Source organism: Nilaparvata lugens, chromosome 1, assembly GCF_014356525.2.
Source record: "Nilaparvata lugens isolate BPH chromosome 1, ASM1435652v1, whole genome shotgun sequence".
Classification (NCBI taxonomy): Eukaryota; Metazoa; Arthropoda; class Insecta; order Hemiptera; family Delphacidae; genus Nilaparvata; species Nilaparvata lugens.
The window spans coordinates 4,943,736-4,962,104 of NC_052504.1; the positions used below are offsets into that span (position 1 = coordinate 4,943,736).

Consider the following 18,369-nt stretch of genomic DNA (forward strand, 5'->3'; position numbering starts at 1 on the left):
TTAAGATGACTAGAATTTCATTTACAATGTGATTTCCCATTCTAAAAATATTAGCATAATTTATTTTCATCCTTAATCCTTCTATTCTCACAAACATTTTTCATTCTCCTTCCCTTTTACAACCCCAACACATAACCTAAAATTGAATTTCCTGTTCCTTCAACAATAACACATTAGTTCAGCTGAAGATGTGGTAGGTGTAACCATGAAACCTGGTTCTGTAATATGAATTAATTTTTCAATTAATATAGTGGTATTGACAATATTAACGTCGTATTCTTTCAATTCAGTCTTGAGGTTTCTTTGGAGATGAGAGATGATCTCTCATGGAATGAAATTGTCAAGTTCCACCTCTTTCGACAACATAAATGCTCAAAATCGCTCATAAGAATAGAATATTGCTGAAACTTTCAATGAACACCACTTCCAATAATTCAGAACGAGAAAGAGCATCTTTTTAAGAATAACAAAGAGTCAAATGCCTTACAATTCATAGTTTTTTATTAAGCAGCCTAGACCTACATTAACTAATTATAATAATATAAGAAATATACCTATTAATATTATTACTGAAAAGCTGTCAGACTCGAAAAGTCCTGTTGAATACGTTTAAGTCCTATGTTGATTAAGTTGCTGGATTACACAGGCTCTTGAATAAATTCAACAAAATATTTTGTATTGCTGGATGAGGATTAAAACTCCTAATCTGCAGCCTTTTGAAATGATGAATACAGCAATCAATGGTTCTCGAATTTTCTGTTATTCTAATCTTATTGATACCGGTAATTTAGTAGATTACTTCTAATCTACTACATACTTCTGGGATTTGTAAACATTGTACTGTCGCTTTAAACAAAATTTTAGGTTGTATAAAATATAAATTATAAATGATGAATCATAGAATTTAAGGTACAGGTGCTAGAAAATGTGCAATTAGTAAAAAACGAGAATAAAAATGTCAAAACAAAAATTGAAATATGTCAAACTCCAAATATATTTTCAAATTGGGAGTTTAAAATGTACCTGGATGAAAAATCATCTTGAAACCATGCAATTATCGAATAATGCAACTGACAGTATAGACAGCATATAACCACAAAGAAAAGATGGTTTAGCTTTATGCTATATTTCCCTATTATCTAACCCAATGTACCTACATTCAAGATTTATTGATCGTTTTATTAACCATCAGTCTACAATTATAGCATTAGGCAAGTCATAATACATACTTTTAAAAAGTAGGCTACACAAAATTGAACAGAAATTGATACAAATTGAACAGATAAAGCATATCTACATTACATAAAGTACATTCAATTCAGGTATTCAGGTATTCCTCAAGTGAGTAAAAGGCATTATTTTTCAGATAACTGTATACAATTTTCTTAAATTTGTTTGGAGGCAGATTCCTGCTTGTTTGAGGCAGTTTATTATACAATATACACTGTTGGAAAGTATGGCTTCTCACAGTTTTAGTGAGTCTTATTTCTGGTGCTACAATGTTCCTACTGTTCCTGGTATTATATGCATGGTAATCTTCATGAATGGAAAATTTTTCTGAGTTTTCCTTGACGTGAATTAAATTGGAATAAATGAAGAGAGATGGAAGGGTTAGTATACCCAAATTAGGGAAATGTGGCCTGCATGAATCTCGATTAGAATACAATAATGTAGGAAATATTTCTTTTTGAAAGTTACCATCCCACACATTATTTTAACATGATCGTGTTTAAAATGTTATAATTAAAGTAACAAACTAACCAAAATAAACATTTAGTCATCGAAATGGGCTCAAAGAACAATGGCGAATAAAAATAAAGTTGTAGAAAATAAAATAAACAAGAATCTTATTTAAAATATAAGATAATATCCTACAATAGTGTATTCTAGAAACATACATTCTTCAGGGTGAGTGAAAAGTTATTAAGCCGTTCTCGGACTTTTCACCCACTCTGTATAATGTTTTCTAGGTACATTGATATAACCTATATAAATCTCGAATCATACATTATAATGGAATTTTCAAAATTCTTCAAGTAACAAGCTTCTACTTCTTACACTCCATCCTCAAAATAAACTTATCATATTGAAATGCGCATAATGTGTAAAAAAACTTTGAAGAAATTCAAACTATTGAGACATTTTCAACAGTACCAATGGAGAATGTTTGATGGTATTTCTATTTCAATGATTTTTATCCCAAATTATTTCAGAAGTCAGTTTTCACTTGAGTTGAAGTGGATTGAATGTGACCTCATTACTAGCAGTGCTATTCGCGGTATACTTGGAAGCCATATCAAGTTTTTGAAGTAGCCCCTCAAAGCTGTCAACGAAATTTGAGCTTCAACTTGAAAAGGGGAGTTGAGCTGCTACAACATAACATGCAGCATGTTTTCTGCTCTGGTAAGTTGCTTCCTGTAGCTTTTCACAACTACACTTGGGCTACTGCAGTTGAATTTGATATAGCACTTTTACATTTTTGAGATTAAAACTGTAAACCTCAGCGAAGTCCGGTAATGTATCAAAATTGAGATAAAAAAGAGTTATTTTTTATGATTGAAATTCAAAACCAATTAAGTCCAGTTATGTTATAAAAATTGATTGGTAGAATTTCTGTAAGAAACGTTCGCATTTTTCAAAAAATATTCTCCAAAATTTATTCATTTTTTTCTAGATCTGCCAATTATTTCTTCAAAAAAATATTAGTTGACACCCTTTCAGTTGATGTAGTGCTACTGGAGTAAAAAATGTTGGAGGTCTGTACCTATTTGTGAAAAAATATAGCAAATGTAGTGGATGAAAAAAGAATGTAGTGTACCGGTACTTGATTATCTCTTATAGAAAATAGCTAAGGACTTCGCTGGTAGACTAGTATAAATAATATTAATCTACTTTTGAGATATAAGAATGGATAATCAAGGGTTAGTCAAAGTCACTAGCTTTGATTAAGGCTGTGTAAAGGCTAAAAATGAACTTTCTACTAGTGATATTTTTCAAAGTTTTCGATTTGTATATCATAAAGCTATCAAAATGGAGAAGTTTTCTCAGGAAAACATTTTTTTCCAAAAGATTAAATTTTTGGGACAGATTATTCCATATTCGGTAAGAGATAAATCTATGACATCTAGAGGATAAATTCTTGTTGATTGAATAAAACCAAAATGTTTTGAAATTATCAATTTTTGAGAAGTTTACCAAATATTGACCAAAATTAACTCAACTAAAAGTTATTTTTGGTCATTTTTAGTAAATTGAATAACTTTTCTAAACGTTTTTATTTTCAGAAAATTTTTGTATTCAATCAAAAATACCATAAATAATTTATCCTCTAAATTTCATGGATTAATCTCTTACCGAATTTGAAATGTTCTGTCCCGAAATTAAATCTTTAGACGCTCATATCTCAATGATCGGAAGAAAATGTTTTCCAGAAAAAACTTTTTCATTTTGATAGCTTGATGATATACAAATCGAAAAACTTTGAAAAATATCATCAGTATAAAGTTTATTTTTAGCCTTTGTACAGCCTTAAACAAGTAGAAAAGCTCGTCAGAGTCACTGTCAATGTGGTAGAACCTTTCCATTATGAAATAAAAACATACATATGTTGTCAAATTCTACAGTTTTATTAGGACCATGGTTTCGTGACCACACACGTCACATTTTCAAGCTGACAGCAGTCAGTGTGTTTTTATTTCAAGTAGAAAAAGAATGTTATCATGTTTTACGTTTTGTAATCTTATTGACTTCAAGATATTATGAATCTCTGCGATTATTTATTACACATCAATGTTTGATTTTGCTTCTATCTCGATAAGGCTGAGCTTTTTATCTATACCAAATTTTATTGAAGTATATAATATCATACATCTGACCACGATGCAACTTTATAATGATTATAATTATACTGGTTTGTTCACTTCGAGAATTTTAAATAAAACTATTTATAGTTGAGAAAGGCATAGCTAACTCAAGACACCATAAATTAGGAGAATGACTATAGTGATGATTTATATCGAGTAATAAGGGTTTTAGAGTTGAAGTATATGAAATATATTGTGTTCTTAAATTTTAAGTAATACCGTAGTTGAAGCCTACTTTCAGGGTTTTTTTATTTTAATTTTCAATTACTTTCAATGATCACATCAGTTGAAAATATTTTTCAGAGACTCACACAAGATACATTTCACGCTTAACAAACAATTATAATGAATTTCTTATAATAGAGTATTTTATATTGTGAGGAGTAGACATGGCTTCTTATAATAATAATAATAATAATAATAATAATAATAATAATAATAATAATAATAATAATAATAATAATAATAATAATAATATGAGCATAAGTGATAAATGCAGGCTTTGTAATGCTGCAGTAGAAAGTATTCAGCACATAGTTTCAGGCTGCTCAATATTGGCACCAAAAGAGTATTAGAGGCGACATAATAATGTTGCAAAAATAGTGCACCTGAAATTGCAGCAGGAATTTGACTTCTTTGAAGAAATGCCCCCATACTATTCTTACTCTCCTCCTGCATTTATTGAGAGAAACCAGATTAAGATCTATTGGGATGTTCAAATGATCACTGACAGGCAAGTCATTCATAAGAAGCCTGATATCCTAATGCTGAACATGAATCAAAAAGAAGCCTTGATAAATGATGTAGCCATACCAGCAGATGAAAATTGTCAAAGAACAAGAGGTGAGAAATTGAGGAAGTATCAAGAGCTAGCATTTGAGCTCAAAGATATGTATGAGCTCAAGAATGTTAGAATAATCCCAATCGTAATATCTGTGAATGGTCTGATTCTTAATTCAACAGTGGAGAGCTGTAAGGTTATTGATGTCTCAGAAACTCTGGTAGGGAAAATGCAGAAGTCTGTTCTGCTTGATACAGCTCGCATAGTACGCCAAACGCTCCAGCATACTTGGTAAAATACTTTATCAATAATAGAAAATAATGCCAAGAGGTTGCATAAATTTTGCCCCTCTTCGCATAAGCTATCCGCAACTGCGTGAAAAAGAGAATAATAATAATAATAATAATAATAATAATAATAATGTCTTGAGATTTCCACTTTGAATAATTTTGTCATGAAATGTCTTAGAACACAAGAAATAAATTTGAATTCGAGGTTAAGAAATATCTGTTAAATAAGAGCTTCTATTCTGTTGATGTTATTCTGTTATTTGTGAAATGTCCTCTTTTATATCCATGTTGAATTTTGGTATTGACTAAACCTGTATGTAATCTATAGTGTCTATTATCTGGTCTATGGTACCTATTACAGTCATTCTTTTCTGATGTCCATGTAAATGTAAAATTCTTTTAACAATAAAGATTAATTTGAATAATTTTGTTTCAACTCTCAATGCTGATCACTGAAAGCTGTGATTCAACATGAGATACGGTATCATTTCCTCCTTTATCCATTGATAGAAACCGACGCACATGAATTTCAAATAAAACAAAAACAAACATACATACGGATATTTAGAAATAGGTATTCCCCAACTCCCATCAACTACTTCTAAGAAACGCAGACTCTACAAACTCCAAACTATGCTTGGTTTTAAGAATTTGCGCAAGTAGGTACCTACTATGCTCTGCTAGTGAAACTTATCTGGAAATCTTTGTGCGCGTTGCTGCATGCTCTGAATGTTATACAAAGCCGCCGCCAAGGAACAAAAAGCAACTGGAACCAAGTTGAAGCAGTGTATTGCAGACACGTTGCGAGATCAGGAATTTAAAACATGCATTGTTGTACGTGACAGACATTTGAGATGAAAAATTAGCATAAGAAAAAGTTGAGCACTTGGTTTTCCTTGTTTTGCCGAAAACTCCATGGAGACCTATTATTTTCACAGTGATCACAAATGTGGAGTTTGTTTGAAAAAACAATGGCAAATCGTTCAAATGAATAAACATTTATTTAAATTTTCGGTAAGTGAATGATACTATGAGAATAAGGTAATAAGTTGTATTTCTTACTCTGTAAAACAATATTCTATAACATATCTGATTTCAGTGTTCAATCTATAACTGTTTTTAGGGTACGGTAAAGATGGAAATAAATTGGAAGTTGCATTTGCTCAAATGCTAATTAATGAATAATTATATATAATAACAGTTTATTATTATATATCTAAGTACATGTTTAAATTATATATTCAAGTGAGTGTATTGGGTAGTTTATTATGGGGCCTAACTAAAATTGATAAAATTGTTTTTCTAGTAATAACTTGCCAATAATGAATAATTTGGGGCATTCAACACTACTGTGAGTTATATAGGACTGAATTATCATATGTTCAGCCTCAGAACATACTTGAAATAAGATAGTGAGGTGAGGAATTAGGAGGGATGAAAGTTCTTTCAAAAGCAGAGAGGACTTTAGTTTTCCAGATAAATGTTACCATTATGTAGTTTTGGACTTGGTGTATGAATCAAAATTCGGGAAAGGAACAGTTTTGAGCTGTGCCTGTTGGTCCTTCCCCAATCATTTTAGAATCATTTGAGAATTGTGTTTTGTGTATCATTGAGTAAATAGATAATAACTAATATCAATTGAACTTAGAAATCATTCATACTCATCAGTTGTAGTTCATCCTCCATTGCAGTTTTTATTAGTGAACTTTGCAGATATCAATAGGCTACTCTACAGATACTACTTCAGATAGGCTACTTTACAGATATCAATAGGAAAGTGTAGTAGCTTATAAATATTTAGGAGTAATGATAGATGAGAAATTGAATTGGTCGGCTCATATAGCATTCTTGAAAAGTAAAATTCGCTAAGCTATTTACATTTTTTACCAATTAAACAAAATTCTATCACTAAAAGAGCTACGAAATATTTATTTTTCTTATGTCCAGTCACTTATCGAAGTGGGAATTTTAGCTTATGGGGGTGCCTATAAAACATTACTAAAACCCTTGGAAGTTACACAGAAATCTATTATTAAAACAGCATTAAGAAAACGTATACGCACTCCTACTGATGAAATTTTTGAATAATTCAATGCTTCAAGTACAAGGCAAATTAATGTAAGAAATATATTGTTATACGTGTACAAAAATCATAAAGATATGTTTAAGAAAATTGAGCACAGCTATCGAAATCGTTCGTCAGAAGCAATAGGAATCCAAGATCCAAGGCTAGTCAAAACTCATTCCACTACAAATACTTATTATATAGCACACACTCTGTGTAGAAATCTGCCTGAAAATCTACGTAATACCGAAGGTAAATCCAAATATATTTATAAAAAAAATGTTAATGACTGGTTAAAGGAGAATGGGAGGACAAATATAGAAGTGATAATTCATTCATTGTATAAATAAAGCCAATGTCGTGTAATGATAGTCCAAATTTAACTCTAAATGTTTACATCTTTTATATCTAAAATCCTTAAAACTTCAAATTTTCTCTGATATTAATACCTGGTACCCAAGAATGTGATAGATGCAAGTATGGAGACAGTTCGACGTTAGCCAATCATCGCCAAGACCCTCTTCCACACACAGGCTCTGCCTTTGTGGAGAGTTTTCATGAAGTTCTTTGAAATAAAATGTTGTATCTCCTGTAGTTACGATATAATAGCAATTAGATTTAGTTATAATGATTAATTTTTTAGTTCAACTGTAAGTTTTATTTATGATTGTTTGGTTGCAGAAGATGTAACGTTTTTGTACTATGATATGAATATTTGTACCCTGAAATCATGTATAATAAAACCAATTTGATTTGATTTGATTTGATTTGATTTAGGTACTCATCAGTTGATGTAGCATGTAGAGCTCATCTTCCATTGCAATTTTTATGAGTGAACTTAACAGTCATTGATATTCATCAGTTGATGGAGTTTTCTTTCATAGCAGTTTCTTTGAGTGAACTTTACAGACATCGATATTCATCAGTTGATGTAGTTCATCTTCCATTGCAGCTTTTATGAGTGGAAACTTCGAGCTGTAGAGTAGGCCTGAAGTGAGGTCCACGTTATAATGGCAGTGGAGGAAGATAGGAGAAAAACGTTGCCGAACCTCTGTCTTGTCAATGCCTTCTATAGACGGTAGCTGATACAGGTTTATTTATGTAATATTAACTGCTTATTCCAGTTTGAAATAATCAATTATATTTTATCAAGCAAGAAATAATAATAATAATAATAATAATAATAATAATAATAATAATAATAATAATAATATAATAATAATAATAATAATAATAATAGCTTTATTGGCATTCATGAAATGAACAAAAGCTTCTCAATTGAGGTAATTTTCGGTTGGCAGTTACTAGAAAAACATCTTGAAATAACAAAATTTACAATATATTGGAGACTACACAAAAAGACTACATTCTCAACTACACAAAAAGTTTACAAATTGTCCATGATCCTTTCCCACCTTCTCCGATCCCTTATATAATTCCGATAATTCTTATAATTTGAGATGAAATAAAAATTTTGTATCAATTATACAATGTTGGAAGACCACGTCTATAGTGACAGTGCTTGATTAGCATTGGTATTGCTATCATTGTCTATCATTCAACAAAGCAGATATCGCTATCTCTTTCTCGCTTTGCTCTGTTGCCAGATCGTCTTTTAACAATGTAGAATTATTAATTAATTAACAAAATATTTCATCGTAATTATGAAAATTCATTATGAAATTATTGAGAAATATAATTTCTTGCTTAATAAAATATAATTGATAATTTTAAACGAGAATGAACAGTTGATATTACATCAATATATCTGTATCAGCTACCGTTTATAGAAGGCATTGACAAGACAGAGGTTCGTCAACGTTGTTCGCCTATCTTTCTCCACTGCCATTATAACGTGAACCTCACTATATATAGTTCATCTTCCATTGCAGTTTTTATGAGTGAACTTTACAAACATAGATAGATATTCATCAATTGATGGAGTTCATCTTCCATTGTAGTTTGACACTTTGAGCTGTAGAGTAAACCTATAGTGAGGTCCACGTTATAATGGCAGTGGATAAAGATAGAAAAATAGCGATGCCGATTCTCTGCATTAATTAATTATATTTCTACACTGTAAAAATCATAATTGGCATCGTTGTGGACCTATAAAAGGATAGTACCACCGGCTTTGTCGAATGATAGACAAGGATAGTAAAACCAAAGTTGATCAAATACTGTCATTATAACGTGAACCTCACTATACTGATCCTATTCTTCCAGAGTTATCACTCTTCTCAGATATGTATGAAATAAAACAATGATTGGCTAATGAATATATGAAATACAAAATAGCAATCTAGTTCTTATTTTGACCAGCGCAGCGATCTGATATTTCTACACTGTAAAAATCATAAAGTTGATCAAATACTGTCATTATAACGTGGACCTCACTATAGTCGTACTATTAGAGCAGCCAGTTCAATTTGGTAGAGACTGAAGAAGTCAGCTACGGTCCTACGATGAGAATGACTCCAAACTGTCCGCATTCATTGGTTGAATGGGAAACAGTGATGACGTACTCATCTAAGAATTACTGACCGTTTATAGTGAATTTGAGCAGCGCCTGTTCCGGTGGGCGACTTGGTAGGTAGATAGGCAGGGGCAGATCATAGTGACAAATGGACCACAGCAGCAGCTTCTAGCATTAGTAGCAGAGTGCGACGGTAGGTAGCGCCACTGAGCTAGTCCCTCCAACTCACAGTCACACAGTGCACAGTCAGCCACAGTCTCTGGTAGTCAGTCGTTGTGCGTAGTGCGAGTTGTTCTACTGTGTGTTCAGTTCTGTGCCTTATTCTTAGTTGTTGGAAAAGTGCCTTCTATTGTTGGAAACAGTTTTATTAGTGGGAATGTTCGGTACTTTATGTCGTGATACGTTTGGGATTATCGTGAAACGCACAATTCCGGTGAGTTTTCAGTTACAGTTTTTCCTTGTACAGTATTTTAGTTTATAAGTGTGGTGTAGATATATGTGTAATATCAATCCTGTATCTTCAGTGGTTCTGTGTGACTGGAAACTGAAGTGTCAATAATATATATGAATGAAGAAGCATTTACAAGAATATAGTTAGGGTGTTTTACATATTTGTTTATATACAGTGTATGAAGATGGGGCAGTGCCCTGAAACGCGTCCGGAATTGAAAAAAAAACGTCTAATTAGTGTAATCATGATTGTGAAACCTAGATTTGCAAAAAAGAGTTTTTTCATATTCAATATGAGACAATTATAATTGTTTTGAGAGATTCCTGATGATGCGTTTTATATTAAGTGGTTGTACATAATATTCCACATTTTTTGACTCCTTAGATTATTACTACTGTGTGAGAGGGTTGGATATAATTGATATGGAAAAATGGAAGTAGAAATCATCATCATAGATGACGATGTTAACATAAGAATATAAGAATAGATGACTCGTTATTGTATAGGTGGTGAATAATTTCATATTGCCATTCAAAATATTGATCTTCTTTTCGTAGAGTGTGGAGTACTTGAAACTATTATAGTTACTAAATAAGTTTTTCTCATAAATTCATAGCTTGTACAAAAAGTTTTTTTAGCACTACAGCCCAATATGAGCTTTGGCCGCCTCCACTACAACTCTCCACTCTTCTCGCTTCTCTGTCATTCGTTTCCATCCTCTACATGACTACATCCCATTTTTTGGAGATCGTCTCTTACTTTATCCTCCCACCTCATTCTTGGTCTTCCTCTCTTCCTTCATGGAATATTATTTTAGGCATTCTGTTCTCATTCATTCTACAGATATGTTCAATTCATTCTACAGATATGTCCAAACCACCTAAGCCGTTGCGCCTTTATAAATTTAACACAATTTTGGCCTTTTATCAATGCCTCGAGCTCTGAATTGGTTCTTCTCCTCCATTCCACTCCTTCTTTAACTGGACCATAAATCTTTCTCAGAATTTCCCTTTCAAAAACGCCTAGATGGTTCTTGTCTTCTTTTGTTAATGTCCAAGATTCACAGCCGTAGGTTACAACAGGTCGAATCAGGCTTTCATATATTTTGAGTTTTGTATTTTTGCATATTAGCCTGTTCTTCAAAAGTTTTAAGTTACTGAAGTATGCTTTATTTCCAGCCAATACTCTTTGCTTTATGCTGTAACTCATCTTGTTTTGGTTATTCAATTCAACCCCCAAGTAGCTGAAGTTCCTCACACCTTGAAAGATTTTCTGACCAATTCTGAGGTTTTGTGGAACTCTTCTTGTTTGACTGCTTGATATTTTCATATACCTCGTTTTACTTTCATTTACCCAATCTTTTCCGCCTCTCTTTCTAGCAACAAATACGTTTCCTGCAGAACATCTTTCCTTCTTGCAATTATTGCTACATCGTCCAAAATCATATAGCTTAATATTATTGCAGTGAAAAAATGTAGGTAGACTTTCAAATACAGTGGAAAGCGATTACGCACCATGGAAATTGAAGTTTTCAAATTCTGAAGTTGGATGCAAGAGCGTTCAGATAGTTTCCTCCCCTCTCTTACCCATAATTTTATTTGTTATTACCATCACATTCAAGATTTTAGGATTTGATATGGAGGATTCTACTTTGTGGGAAAACTTAAGAACTTATATTGATGCTCTCAGGAAGCATGCTAGGGAAAATTAAGTGGAAATCTCTAATCTCCAGGTCTTATCCATTCTTCCTGAGCATGAGACCTCCCTCCAAGACAAAAAGCCTTGTACATATTTATACTTGGGTAGTTCCTTATAGAGTATCAACAATTACTACTAGTGAATGACAAGTTTAATGAGATTTTACTCATAAAAACAGTTATTATACTTTTAATAACCCGCCCCCTACCCATAATTTTATTTGCTATTACCATCATATTCAAGATTTTAGGAATTGATATGGAGGATTCTACTTTGTGGGAAAACTTAAGAACATATATTGATGCTCTCAGGAAGCATGCTAGGGAAAATTAAGTGGAAATCTCTAATCTCCAGGTCTTATCCATTCTTCCTGAACATGAGACCTCCCTCCAAGAGAAAAAGCCTTGTACATATTTATACTTGGGTAGTTCCTTATAGAGTATCAACAATTACTACTAGTGAATGACAAGTTTAATGAGATTTTACTCATAAAAACAGTTATTATACTTTTAATAACCCCCCTCCCCATCCAACACGAAGATTAAAATAGTCTCAAAGCCTATAAGGCTTCTTCATAGATCTACCGTACTAACTACCAATAAGTTAATGGATATTGGTGGAATGAAAGTTTCATATTTGGAGCTCCTAGCTCATAAATCATAATATCATGGTCATAAATGAGAAAATGTTTGGTACACAGATTGGAGAATGAGAACTGAAATGACACATGAGTGTCATTTTCTTTCTCAAAGGAACAGTTTACTAGTAACGAACAACAATTTGAACCCAAATCAAGAACCTAGGAGTTTGAAGCAAACTCTTGCAATGCAATGTACTAGAAAATACATGAAGAGACAACTTTTGCAGGCAGGTTTAAATGCAATTTCAAGTATCCTGACAATATATTGAATTTGATTTTCTCATTGTCTTCCTCTAGTGCTTCTTAAACATTTTCCAAGTTCTTCAATTTGACTTGGAGTTTTGAACATAATTTGAGAATTACTTTATCGTACAAGGTTTGAAAATAGTAATTCACATTCACTAAAAACTATTTCTCAAAGATTTGATATGATTTTACATGAATCGGCTTAGTAGATTATTATCATTGTGCACCCGTACCCTTTCATAAAAATAATAATGTGATGTTTTCATTGATAATTTACAGCACCCCTCACCCCTCTTCTAACAACAGGTTGACATTACATACGATTCAAAATTTACAACAGTTACTGTTACATAGCACTCTCATTGAAAGCCCTTGCAAATCATTCAAATGCACGCTAACAGATCACTAGATTGCAAAAAAATATTCATGTCCAGACATTGTGGAATACACGGCATGTCTAGGCATGTCTCCCACTACCAGGTGTATATATTTTAGAGGCTCTTTGTTTTATTGATAGGAATAAGGATAGGTTCAATACAGGAGAGTTGTTCCACTCATACAATACCAGATATAGACAAAACCTCAGAGATGACATTCATCGAACTGGTATGTATGAGAGGGGGGTAAAGAGTGCAGGAATTGTTGCAGGTTTGTCCTTATTCCAGTGATGAATTCTTTTTGCATTATAGAATGCAAAGATTGAAGACTTAGATTGTAATTGACAAATCCTTATACCCCTTTCATAGGTGGTCAGTGGGATGAAAAAAATGAAAAAAAATGTCATGGAACAATAGTCAATCACGAGTTTCAAATCATCGTAAAAATCTCATGGTAACTGATGATCAATAATACAAACACAGTATATAATCAATGCAATTCAATTCATTTCAATAATACGAATGTAATGCCAGTCTCTTCATTTTGATTGCATAGTCTGAGGCATGCAAATCGCTTGTGATACATGTCAAAATAATGCGCATTCAGAGACAAACGAATTCATCATCTTTCAAAATGATATCATCACATGTGTGAAAAACCACTACTGTTCTCTGCATGTTTAATTTTCATAATTGAAATCCATCCTTGAACAATCTATGAATGAGTATTGCATAATCTTCGTGACTCAAATTTATTTCCATTTTCAAGACAAAAATACAATTGAATAATAACATACTATTATGCAATATTTTATACAAAATAATACACTTAATACAATACAGGAAAAAAACCTGCTAAGGCATAAGCCTGAGCGCAGGTAAGTTTTAACCAAATCAATTGCATACGAATAGGCTTTGTCATCACAGAAGTACTGAGATAGACCTACCCTCTTAGTTTTTTTAATGACTCTAAATTTTTTAAAGGTTATAGTTTTAAATGGGGATACCGCAAAGTTAGTAGACAAACTGTCTACTAACGTTGAGAATACCGTACTACACTTTCAAGGGCTTATGATCAAGCAATCGCTAATCCAATCAATCGTGGAATACACGGCATGTCATGGAACATATAAAAAAAATTCATATTAAATTAGTTCAACATTTGCACAATTTCGTCTATCAATCGAATATGCACCTAATAAACGAAGTAATACATAATCAATACCTACTGTAGAAATATTAACATCAAGATCAGCTCAGTTATTGAAGCTTAGAGTCTGCATTATTCATTCTTCTACCAGAGATGAAATATTACTCTGATAAATTTATTAATATAAGAGTATTCTTTCCTCTATGCTTCTACTGAGTACAACTTTACTGAGACTTTATTTCTTACTATTACGTATAAATAATATATAATAGCATTTGGCTACTATAGGACTCCATTATTATTACCACCACTATTACTAGTCTTTAAATGTAAGTTGTACTTATAACCAAGTACTAATTATTCTCTACTAGGCTCTACTTAATAGTAGCCTTACACCTTATTTATTACTGAGAGATAGTCCAAAACCTTACTACTATATTCAACTCATACTTGAGTACTATTTGTTTCAAATTGAATAACCCGGCCTATTTGACCTAGATTCGGTACTGGTATAGTGTACGCTATGGTATCTACTAATAATGGGCAAGCATGCAATTGTTCGAAAGTCATAACCCACCCACCTGGCCTGAGTGATTCAGGTCGATTACATTCAGTTCACAGCGAATATTTGCATAGCAGAACGATAAAGGCTACCATTTGACAATCAATCCCAGGTGTTAGTTTATTGACTTCGTAGACGGGCTTATCGGTAATTAATGCACTGCGCTTAAATACGTAGGCTTAACAATGGTGCGCATTGTGTTGAGCGGGCTTATAACTTATGCCACAACACCGCAATCACTTGATTTTACCATATTCAATGCTTAGCAACGGGTGCTTCTATTGTTTGTCACCGCTTCATATTTCCTGTTCACTCTTGTCAAAGTGATTGTTCCGATTTCTGCATTGCTAAACTGAACTAGTTAGTTCCTACTGTGTGAAAGATCAAATCTATGCTCAAATATTTTCATATTATTTGTTAAATGCTAAACCTGAATTGCTCAAATATTTGTTAAATATTTTTGAAAAACATTTATATTGCAACTCACACCTGCGCACAGGGTTCTTTGCAGGTGTAGATTCTTATATATATATATATATTTTTGTCTTGAAAGTGTTGTATATTTTTTTGAGAATCAATAAATTTGAATTTGAATTTTCAAATTTAAAGTTTCTCACACGAAGATTTCTTGGCCTGTGCATTGAGTGAATCCAACCTTCTTTGGGAATTATTATTATTAAACGAAAATAAAAATTAAATGCTGTAATTAATTCTTTGGGAATGTTTTTCATACTAAGAGCCAAGCCACATGAAGCGTTTTTCACTGGCGGCGGACGTTAATTTCATTAAGTTCATTAACCTTTCAAAAAGCTATTACGAACAATATTGGATGCAGATACATGAGGTCTGAGGTGTATGTGTCAGTGCTCAAGTGAAAACCACCCATCGGTTCTAATACATTAGTTTCATCAATAATTATTGATTAATTGAATAATCAATTATATGGTCAATTGGTTTAATTCAAATTTTCATCAATTTTCACTCGTGTCCTTATCATCAAAATTATTGTCTTCATAAAGAATGAGAAAGATTAAGAAATTGACAAAAAACCACAGATTTATTGATACTTAGAAAGACCAAAAATTGATGAAAATTTGTATTAAAACAATTTACAATAGACAATAGTGTAATAACCGAAACCGGTCTTTCTAAGTATCAATAAATCTGTGGTTTTTTGACAATTTCTTAGTCTTTTTCATTCAATATGAATAATTACCACAATATCAACTTCTCAACTACACACTCAACTATACGCTAGGGCTCTCTCTGCCACTCAAAACTCATTTCTGGTTGGGAGAGAGGACACAGATAAGCCACCAACTATAAAAAAGTAAATTCGTATGGCTTTTGTTGGTGGGGAGTCCCTTTCGGGAATGTCCCACCGCCTGAATATATAATTTAAGCCGTCAAAGGGCCTTACGACTGTCATACTTCAGCCGGGACCGACAGTTTAACGTGCCCATCCGATAACACGGGAGTGATCTGGTTAAAAACTTTTTTAAAAAACGCCACCAACTATTTTCTTCCGCATTAGGATCAATCCACATGAGACGTTTTTTTAAAGGTGTTTCTGCAGTGGCGGCGGACGAGTCGGTAGGGCAGGAAGCTCTACGATTGGCTGATTATCATCTGATTCCCGAAAGCCAAGCCAATCAGCTGATAATCAGCCAAACAGAGAGCTTTCTGCCCTACCGACTAGTCCGCCACCAGTGCAAAGACACCTAAAAAACGCCTCATGTGGCTTGGTCCTATTTCGGGAGAAAATAGTTGATGGCTCACCTGTGTCCACTCTCCCAAACATTAAGAAATGAGTATTGAGTGGCAGAGAGAACACTACCGTCCTGAATAATTCGCTCTTTATGAAGACAATCATTTTCATGATAAGAACTCGCACGAGCAGAAATTGATGAAAATTTGTATTAAAACAATTGACCATATAATTGATTATTCAAAAAAAAAAACACTTCACTTATATGGGCTACTTCTGTACAAATTAATAAAAACAATATAAAAACTTGTAGTACCCTTTATTATTGACAATTGACAATTACAAATCATAATTATAATAAATATACTATTTAAAACTTTAAACTTTTACTTTTATATATTATTAAAAACTTTAAAATATTTTAACGACTAGTTTCGACCATAGGTCATTTTCAAGTTAATTAGATTATTCATTTTTTTCAAACATCTTTATTGCCCATAAAAACAAAATACAAAATAAAAACTTACAAAAGAAATATTCTAGATTATAATATTATGCTATTTTACAAATAAATTAAAATTACATGGCACCACCCAGCAAGGGCAAAACCCTGACCTTATTAAACAATAATTATTCATGAAACAAATGCATTGGAACCGCTGGGTAGTTACTTGAGCACTGCTCTACACATACACCTCAGACTTCATGTATCTCTACCCAATTGTTTGAAATACCTTTTTGAAAGGTTAAAGAACTCTCGAAAAAGGGGATTGAATTGCGAGAGATTGTTGATACGGTGAATTACTGGATACATTTTAGCAATTGGAATGATCACATTGGTCACTGTTACACTACTGGCAGTGTGCAAACTTTCTCCGGTTGTGGTGGCTGCACTGCACTGGGCGTCGGCTGCAGGGCTCAAGTCGCGTCACGACATCGGACCGCTTACTCGCTACCTAACGGGCTTACCTCTCGACTCACCTCAAACCGTCAGAATTGGTTGAATTTACTAGAAATACTGTCAGTATGAAGTGAATCTGACGCGGAACCCGCCCAGTGCCCTCACGATCACCGCCCAACTATAATTCTCCGAGTAGGCCTTCACCTTTGGACGAAAAAATTCAGTAGTTTATATTCTGTGCTTGCCGACCGACAACAATAGACGACGTTACGACGTACTTGTCTGGGTTTCCATTCATGCGTTGCTGTGCTACTCCTACTCGTTGAGCTGGTACTGGCTTGTCGACGAGCTGTGTCTTTGAGAAAATAAGCAGGGAAAAAATGGGAGGCTGTAAGATGTTTTCGAAAATCGAATTTATTTATTTATCACATTGTGTACAAATACTTAACATGAGGAAAGGCACAACAGGCTCATGCCCAAAACTTTCCAATTCCAATTTATTGAATTTATGAATTGAGGATTATTCAAGGATGAAACACAATATACATCTCTAACCGAGAATCCTAACTTCTATATATGAGAAGCATTTTTAAATTTATAATACAATGTAGACTAGCAGGTAACTCGTGAAGGGTCTAATTGAAAACTTGACCTACTGAAATCTTGAAGAATTTAAAATAGACATATAGCCATCCACGGTGAATTGAATAATGAATAATGTATTTATTCTCAAATACAAGAAATATTTTTACAAATATAAAAAATCATTAAAACACATTTTTGGCGTGACTGGAGAAAGAAGCCTTGAGCTCCAGCCACGAGTAACCTAATTAAGAATCTCTATGCAATATATATATATATATATATATATATTATATATATATATATATATATATATATAATTTTTTGGACTCAAAATTGGACAAAATTCATGAAGTGTAGACATAACTTTTTTGGACAATTTCTATCCAAATTTGGGAAAGGAACAGTTTTGGGCTTTAAGCCTGTTTCCTTGAAGCCTGAAAGGCTTTAAGCCTTTCCCAATCATTCATAATTGAGAATGATATTGTATCTCACTCATAGTTATATTAGTGATATTGTATAATCATTCATAGTTGAGAATGATATTGTATCTATCAATGTATAAATGAAAAAATTCAA

At 32.8% G+C, this 18,369-nt stretch overlaps 1 protein-coding gene across 1 annotated transcript in view; it reads left to right on the forward strand.

Moving 5' to 3' along the window:
- The first annotated feature begins 9,706 nt into the window (after positions 1-9,706).
- The window catches only part of LOC111045848 (protein bowel), a 59,934-nt gene continuing 51,271 nt past the window's right edge, over positions 9,707-18,369 (forward strand). The window contains exon 1 of the mRNA XM_039428566.1: positions 9,707-9,908. The gene's annotated coding sequence lies outside the window, so the exon portion shown is untranslated. The remainder of the gene's footprint in view (positions 9,909-18,369) is intronic.